The following is a 7,296-nucleotide window of genomic DNA, read 5'->3' as shown; positions in this document are numbered from 1 at the left end:
GGGAAGGGAAGGGAAGGGAAGGGAAGTTCAGGGAAGGGAAGGGAAGTTCAGGGAAGGGAAGGGAAGTTCAGGGAAGGGAAGGGAAGTTCAGGGAAGGGAAGGGAAGGGAAGGGAAGGGAAGGGAAGGGAAGGGAAGGGAAGGGAAGGGAAGGGAAGGGAAGGGAAGGGAAGGGAAGGGAAGGGAAGGGAAGGGAAGGGAAGGGAAGGGAAGGGAAGGGAAGGGAAGGGAAGGGAAGTTCAGGGAAGGGAAGTTCAGGGAAGTTCAGGGAAGTTCAGGGAAGTTCAGGGAAGTTCAGGGAAGTTCAGGGAAGTTCAGGGAAGTTCAGGGAAGGGAAGGGAAGGGAAGGGAAGGGAAGGGAAGGGAAGTTCAGGGAAGTTCAGGGAAGTTCAGGGAAGTTCAGGGAAGGGAAGTTCAGGGAAGTTCAGGGAAGTTCAGGGAAGTTCAGGGAAGTTCAGGGAAGTTCAGGGAAGTTCAGGGAAGTTCAGGGAAGTTCAGGGAAGGGAAGGGAAGGGAAGGGAAGGGAAGTTCAGGGAAGGGAAGGGAAGTTCAGGGAAGGGAAGTTCAGGGAAGGGAAGGGAAGGGAAGGGAAGGGAAGGGAAGGGAAGGGAAGGGAAGGGAAGGGAAGGGAAGGGAAGGGAAGTTCAGGGAAGGGAAGGGAAGGGAAGTTCAGGGAAGTTCAGGGAAGGGAAGGGAAGGGAAGTTCAGGGAAGGGAAGTTCAGGGAAGGGAAGGGAAGGGAAGGGAAGGGAAGGGAAGTTCAGGGAAGGGAAGTTCAGGGAAGGGAAGTTCAGGGAAGGGAAGTTCAGGGAAGGGAAGGGAAGTTCAGGGAAGTTCAGGGAAGTTCAGGGAAGTTCAGGGAAGTTCAGGGAAGGGAAGTTCAGGGAAGGGAAGTTCAGGGAAGGGAAGGGAAGGGAAGGGAAGGGAAGGGAAGGGAAGGGAAGGGAAGGGAAGGGAAGGGAAGGGAAGGGAAGGGAAGGGAAGTTCAGGGAAGGGAAGGGAAGGGAAGGGAAGTTCAGGGAAGGGAAGGGAAGGGAAGTTCAGGGAAGGGAAGGGAAGGGAAGGGAAGGGAAGTTCAGGGAAGTTCAGGGAAGGGAAGGGAAGGGAAGGGAAGGGAAGGGAAGGGAAGGGAAGGGAAGGGAAGGGAAGGGAAGGGAAGGGAAGGGAAGGGAAGGGAAGGGAAGTTCAGGGAAGGGAAGTTCAGGGAAGGGAAGGGAAGTTCAGGGAAGGGAAGGGAAGGGAAGGGAAGTTCAGGGAAGTTCAGGGAAGGGAAGGGAAGGGAAGGGAAGGGAAGGGAAGGGAAGGGAAGGGAAGGGAAGGGAAGGGAAGGGAAGGGAAGGGAAGGGAAGGGAAGGGAAGTTCAGGGAAGGGAAGTTCAGGGAAGGGAAGTTCAGGGAAGTTCAGGGAAGGGAAGTTCAGGGAAGGGAAGGGAAGGGAAGTTCAGGGAAGGGAAGTTCAGGGAAGGGAAGGGAAGTTCAGGGAAGGGAAGGGAAGTTCAGGGAAGGGAAGGGAAGTTCAGGGAAGGGAAGTTCAGGGAAGTTCAGGGAAGTTCAGGGAAGTTCAGGGAAGTTCAGGGAAGTTCAGGGAAGGGAAGGGAAGGGAAGGGAAGGGAAGGGAAGGGAAGGGAAGGGAAGGGAAGGGAAGGGAAGGGAAGGGAAGGGAAGGGAAGGGAAGGGAAGGGAAGGGAAGGGAAGGGAAGGGAAGGGAAGGGAAGGGAAGGGAAGGGAAGGGAAGGGAAGGGAAGGGAAGGGAAGGGAAGGGAAGGGAAGGGAAGGGAAGGGAAGGGAAGGGAAGGGAAGGGAAGGGAAGGGAAGGGAAGGGAAGGGAAGGGAAGGGAAGGGAAGGGAAGGGAAGGGAAGGGAAGGGAAGGGAAGGGAAGGGAAGGGAAGGGAAGGGAAGGGAAGGGAAGGGAAGGGAAGGGAAGGGAAGGGAAGGGAAGGGAAGGGAAGGGAAGGGAAGGGAAGGGAAGGGAAGGGAAGGGAAGGGAAGGGAAGGGAAGGGAAGGGAAGGGAAGGGAAGGGAAGGGAAGGGAAGGGAAGGGAAGGGAAGGGAAGGGAAGGGAAGGGAAGGGAAGGGAAGGGAAGGGAAGGGAAGGGAAGGGAAGGGAAGGGAAGGGAAGGGAAGGGAAGTTCAGGGAAGGGAAGGGAAGGGAAGGGAAGGGAAGGGAAGGGAAGGGAAGGGAAGGGAAGGGAAGGGAAGGGAAGGGAAGGGAAGGGAAGTTCAGGGAAGTTCAGGGAAGTTCAGGGAAGTCCAGGGAAGGGAAGTTCAGGGAAGTTCAGGGAAGTTCAGGGAAGTTCAGGGAAGTTCAGGGAAGTTCAGGGAAGTTCAGGGAAGTTCAGGGAAGTTCAGGGAAGGGAAGGGAAGGGAAGTTCAGGGAAGGGAAGGGAAGTTCAGGGAAGGGAAGGGAAGGGAAGGGAAGGGAAGGGAAGGGAAGGGAAGGGAAGGGAAGGGAAGGGAAGTTCAGGGAAGGGAAGGGAAGGGAAGTTCAGGGAAGTTCAGGGAAGGGAAGGGAAGGGAAGTTCAGGGAAGGGAAGTTCAGGGAAGGGAAGGGAAGGGAAGGGAAGGGAAGGGAAGGGAAGTTCAGGGAAGGGAAGTTCAGGGAAGGGAAGTTCAGGGAAGGGAAGGGAAGTTCAGGGAAGTTCAGGGAAGTTCAGGGAAGTTCAGGGAAGTTCAGGGAAGTTCAGGGAAGTTCAGGGAAGGGAAGTTCAGGGAAGGGAAGTTCAGGGAAGGGAAGTTCAGGGAAGGGAAGGGAAGGGAAGGGAAGGGAAGGGAAGGGAAGGGAAGGGAAGGGAAGGGAAGGGAAGGGAAGGGAAGGGAAGGGAAGGGAAGGGAAGGGAAGGGAAGGGAAGGGAAGGGAAGGGAAGGGAAGGGAAGGGAAGGGAAGGGAAGGGAAGGGAAGGGAAGGGAAGGGAAGGGAAGGGAAGGGAAGGGAAGGGAAGTTCAGGGAAGGGAAGGGAAGGGAAGGGAAGTTCAGGGAAGGGAAGGGAAGGGAAGTTCAGGGAAGGGAAGGGAAGGGAAGGGAAGGGAAGTTCAGGGAAGTTCAGGGAAGGGAAGGGAAGGGAAGGGAAGGGAAGGGAAGGGAAGGGAAGGGAAGGGAAGGGAAGGGAAGGGAAGGGAAGGGAAGGGAAGGGAAGGGAAGGGAAGGGAAGGGAAGGGAAGGGAAGGGAAGGGAAGGGAAGGGAAGGGAAGGGAAGGGAAGGGAAGGGAAGGGAAGGGAAGGGAAGGGAAGGGAAGTTCAGGGAAGGGAAGTTCAGGGAAGGGAAGGGAAGTTCAGGGAAGGGAAGGGAAGGGAAGGGAAGTTCAGGGAAGTTCAGGGAAGGGAAGGGAAGGGAAGGGAAGGGAAGGGAAGGGAAGGGAAGGGAAGGGAAGGGAAGGGAAGGGAAGGGAAGTTCAGGGAAGGGAAGTTCAGGGAAGGGAAGTTCAGGGAAGTTCAGGGAAGGGAAGTTCAGGGAAGGGAAGGGAAGGGAAGTTCAGGGAAGGGAAGTTCAGGGAAGGGAAGGGAAGTTCAGGGAAGGGAAGGGAAGTTCAGGGAAGGGAAGGGAAGTTCAGGGAAGGGAAGGGAAGGGAAGTTCAGGGAAGGGAAGTTCAGGGAAGGGAAGGGAAGGGAAGGGAAGTTCAGGGAAGGGAAGGGAAGTTCAGGGAAGGGAAGTTCAGGGAAGGGAAGTTCAGGGAAGGGAAGGGAAGGGAAGGGAAGTTCAGGGAAGGGAAGGGAAGGGAAGTTCAGGGAAGGGAAGTTCAGGGAAGGGAAGTTCAGGGAAGGGAAGGGAAGGGAAGGGAAGGGAAGGGAAGGGAAGGGAAGGGAAGGGAAGGGAAGGGAAGGGAAGGGAAGGGAAGGGAAGGGAAGGGAAGGAAAGGAAAGGAAAGGAAAGGAAAGGAAAGGAAAGGAAAGGAAAGGAAAGGAAAGGAAAGGAAAGGAAAGGAAAGGAAAGGAAAGGAAAGGAAAGGAAAGGAAAGGAAAGGAAAGGAAAGGAAAGGAAAGGAAAGGAAAGGAAAGGAAAGGAAAGGAAAGGAAAGGAAAGGAAAGGAAAGGAAAGGAAAGGAAAGGAAAGGAAAGGAAAGGAAAGGAAAGGAAAGGAAAGGAAAGGAAAGGAAAGGAAAGGAAAGGAAAGGAAAGGAAAGGAAAGGAAAGGAAAGGAAAGGAAAGGAAAGGAAAGGAAAGGAAAGGAAAGGAAAGGAAAGGAAAGGAAAGGAAAGGAAAGGAAAGGAAAGGAAAGGAAAGGAAAGGAAAGGAAAGGAAAGGAAAGGAAAGGAAAGGAAAGGAAAGGAAAGGAAAGGAAAGGAAAGGAAAGGAAAGGAAAGGAAAGGAAAGGAAAGGAAAGGAAAGGAAAGGAAAGGAAAGGAAAGGAAAGGAAAGGAAAGGAAAGGAAAGGAAAGGAAAGGAAAGGAAAGGAAAGGAAAGGAAAGGAAAGGAAAGGAAAGGAAAGGAAAGGAAAGGAAAGGAAAGGAAAGGAAAGGAAAGGAAAGGAAAGGAAAGGAAAGGAAAGGAAAGGAAAGGAAAGGAAAGGAAAGGAAAGGAAAGGAAAGGAAAGGAAAGGAAAGGAAAGGAAAGGAAAGGAAAGGAAAGGAAAGGAAAGGAAAGGAAAGGAAAGGAAAGGAAAGGAAAGGAAAGGAAAGGAAAGGAAAGGAAAGGAAAGGAAAGGAAAGGAGGAAGGAAGGAAGGATCACCATTGAAAAAATGGGTCATGTCTAAGAAGTCTGCACATCAAAAATCATAGGTGTGAAGATGTTCACTTGATATATTACAGAATGTTAAAGTTCTATATTCCATAACAAGTAGTGCAGGGATTTAATAATGGGCAGGAATCTGAGGTTAAATCTTTAACATTCAAGCAACTACTGTGATTATCAGGTTATTTCAGGTCATAATCAGTGTTTCTGGTGGATTGGTTGTTAGTTTGGCTTGTTTTGGTTTTAATTCTTATTAACTTTCCCAAACAAGTCTGATTTAAGTCCTATAAATAAATGCAACCACAATTTGAGATTTTGTCATCACATTGTTACTTCCTGCTGTCCTTTCAACTGGACCTGACTTTTCTGCTGAAATATAATGGAAATTTACAAAGTCAAAAAAAAAAAAAAATCAAGAGTCTTTATTAATTCCATCTGCAGAGGGATTTTTCCAAGTCTGTTTTGGAAATATATATCCAGTAATTCCATTCAATCCCAGGTAAAACAGAACAGTATTTATTGTTATTCTTTTTGCCATCCATCAGTGAGAAAGCTCAGTCATAGATAAGTGTTTACAAGTCACTTCACCTGAGCATTATCTATGTATACCGTTCATGACAGCCAAAAACATGTACCTCCATGACAGCAGAGATATTTGATGTGGACCATGAAGTTAACCCACCCCTAGGGCTGTATCCTTGGCCATGACAGACCCAGTTTGCAAGCTGAATGTCTGTCCTTCTTCTGCATTCCTGATTCTCTGTTTTGTGTATCTTTTTGTCCTTGTTTTCCCCTTAGGAAGACAGGACAAAATTCAATGTCAGTCAATCACTGAGGGATCTCTTGTCCTAACAGAACAATTTTGAGTGTATTCAGTGCCACTTGAAGCTCTGGACATAAATTGTTGGTACTTCAGTAGCTTGTATGTACTGGCCATGTGGAAAAAACATACTTGAGGGAGCAAGGTCATAACTCTGCGTGGCAGTGTTAAAAAAAAAAAAAAAAAAAGTATTTTTGCTCTTTAGGGTGTTATAGAATTTGTTTGCAGTTAATTGGCCAAATCAAAAATCCTCTTCTAATCCCGATGCCTCATCCAAATTGTTGCTCTTCATGGATTTCTGCTTCAAGTTTAGTCTACTACAAAGCATCCAGGTATGAAATACAGGGCTGAAAATCCAGAAGGAACTTTTGGCTTGGTACAGCTAGAGTTTAAGGATGGATACTGTGCATCCAATAACAATGACAAAGAAATGGCATGTCTTTAGTATTACATAGCAGCTGGCTGAAATATCTAGCTGGTGTTCATCTTCATTCTGACCCTCACAAATCCAATTCTGCACAGAGAGAACAGAAATAAAAATTAGATTTTGTGATTCTGATTCTTAAAAGCAAAAAGAAAAAATAAAAAATACATTCTATATTTCATTATATCTTTTCAAAACAATATGGTTATTGAACTGTCATAAGTACAAGTTGGCCTCTGTAGTAACTGATATAGATTTCTGGAACTTATTGAATTAATCCCTAATTTTCATTGGTAAAAGTCTGTTGGGTAAACAGGGCTTTTATGATGTAGATGAAGATATTATGAGCCATGAATCAGCTACTTGGACCACTAGGCCAATTTGTAATTAGTAAATTATTGATGTTTATCCAAAATTGCAAGGTGATTAGTGAAATATTTAAGAGACTTTTCTTTAAAAAAACAACAAAAATTACATATATAGTTGGACATTACATACCAGCACTTAGAGGAAGGTGTGGCTAGATTTTGCTGTTTCTTGCAGTCAGCAAGAGTCAGGAGCCACCTCTGACCTTCTGTCAGTGTTCTGACCTGAGTCAAATGCTTGTAATTCTAATAATAAAAGTGACCTCTATTAAAAATGAAGAAATAATGTTTACTGAAATTGTTACCTCCTTTTTCGAATCATCTCTACTGCCCCCTTCTTCTCCTTTTTCTTCTCCTTCTTGCTTTCTTCCTCTTCTTGATCTTCTTGCTCTTCTTTTTCTTACAACTTTCTTTTTTTACTTTTTTTTTCCTGCCACATTTCTTTATTTATAAGGCAAGGAGAACAGTTGACTGTGGAAACCTGGGATAGCTAGGATTTAAGCAGAAAACTTGCTTAGAAACAGTGTGCTAAATAGCTCTATCAAAATGATTCAGTACATATACTGAGATACAAACACTTTGCAGTCAAATGTCAAGTCAATCTGAATATGCCCTGGCAAAAAGAATCATCTTATCTGGAGAGCCTTGAGGTTAATGTGATGCTTACACTGGGTTTTAGAGGAGAGTGAGTAACAGCCTGGGATTTGACCTGAATTTAGTCTTTACAACTACGAGAATTTTAAGAGCTTTTAGAAAGCAGAACATTATGAGACTATTGACAAATGTGTCTGATCTAAGAGGGATTTTAGGAAATTATTTAAAAGGAGGATATCTAAAGGCATTGCTTTCTTAACAGATCGACAAAGCTAAAGAGACTTTACAACACTGCTATCTCAATAACAAGTTTATTTACTCGCATTCATAGAAATCTACAACAAAAGGATGTGGACTCTCATTTCCCTCACTTTCTCTATGAGTCTGTATAGTGATTTATAAAAAGAATCATAAGGTGACAGACTGAA

General features: G+C 47.0%; 1 long non-coding RNA gene across 1 annotated transcript; it reads right to left on the bottom strand.

The window, feature by feature from the left end:
* Positions 1–5,165: 5,165 nt before the first annotated feature.
* LOC140682031 (uncharacterized) lies at positions 5,166–6,760 on the bottom strand. Its single transcript, XR_012053265.1, has 2 exons — positions 6,580–6,760; positions 5,166–5,999 (listed from the first exon to the last, which is right to left on the bottom strand). It is a non-coding gene; the product is annotated as an uncharacterized lncRNA (long non-coding RNA).
* Between the last annotated feature and the right edge of the window lie 536 nt (positions 6,761–7,296).

Source organism: Taeniopygia guttata, chromosome Z (assembly GCF_048771995.1).
Source record: "Taeniopygia guttata chromosome Z, bTaeGut7.mat, whole genome shotgun sequence".
In the NCBI taxonomy this organism is placed as follows: domain Eukaryota; kingdom Metazoa; phylum Chordata; class Aves; order Passeriformes; family Estrildidae; genus Taeniopygia; species Taeniopygia guttata.
Note: the sequence above shows the minus strand (reverse complement) of the source record. Positions and strands in the feature narration are given on the sequence as shown.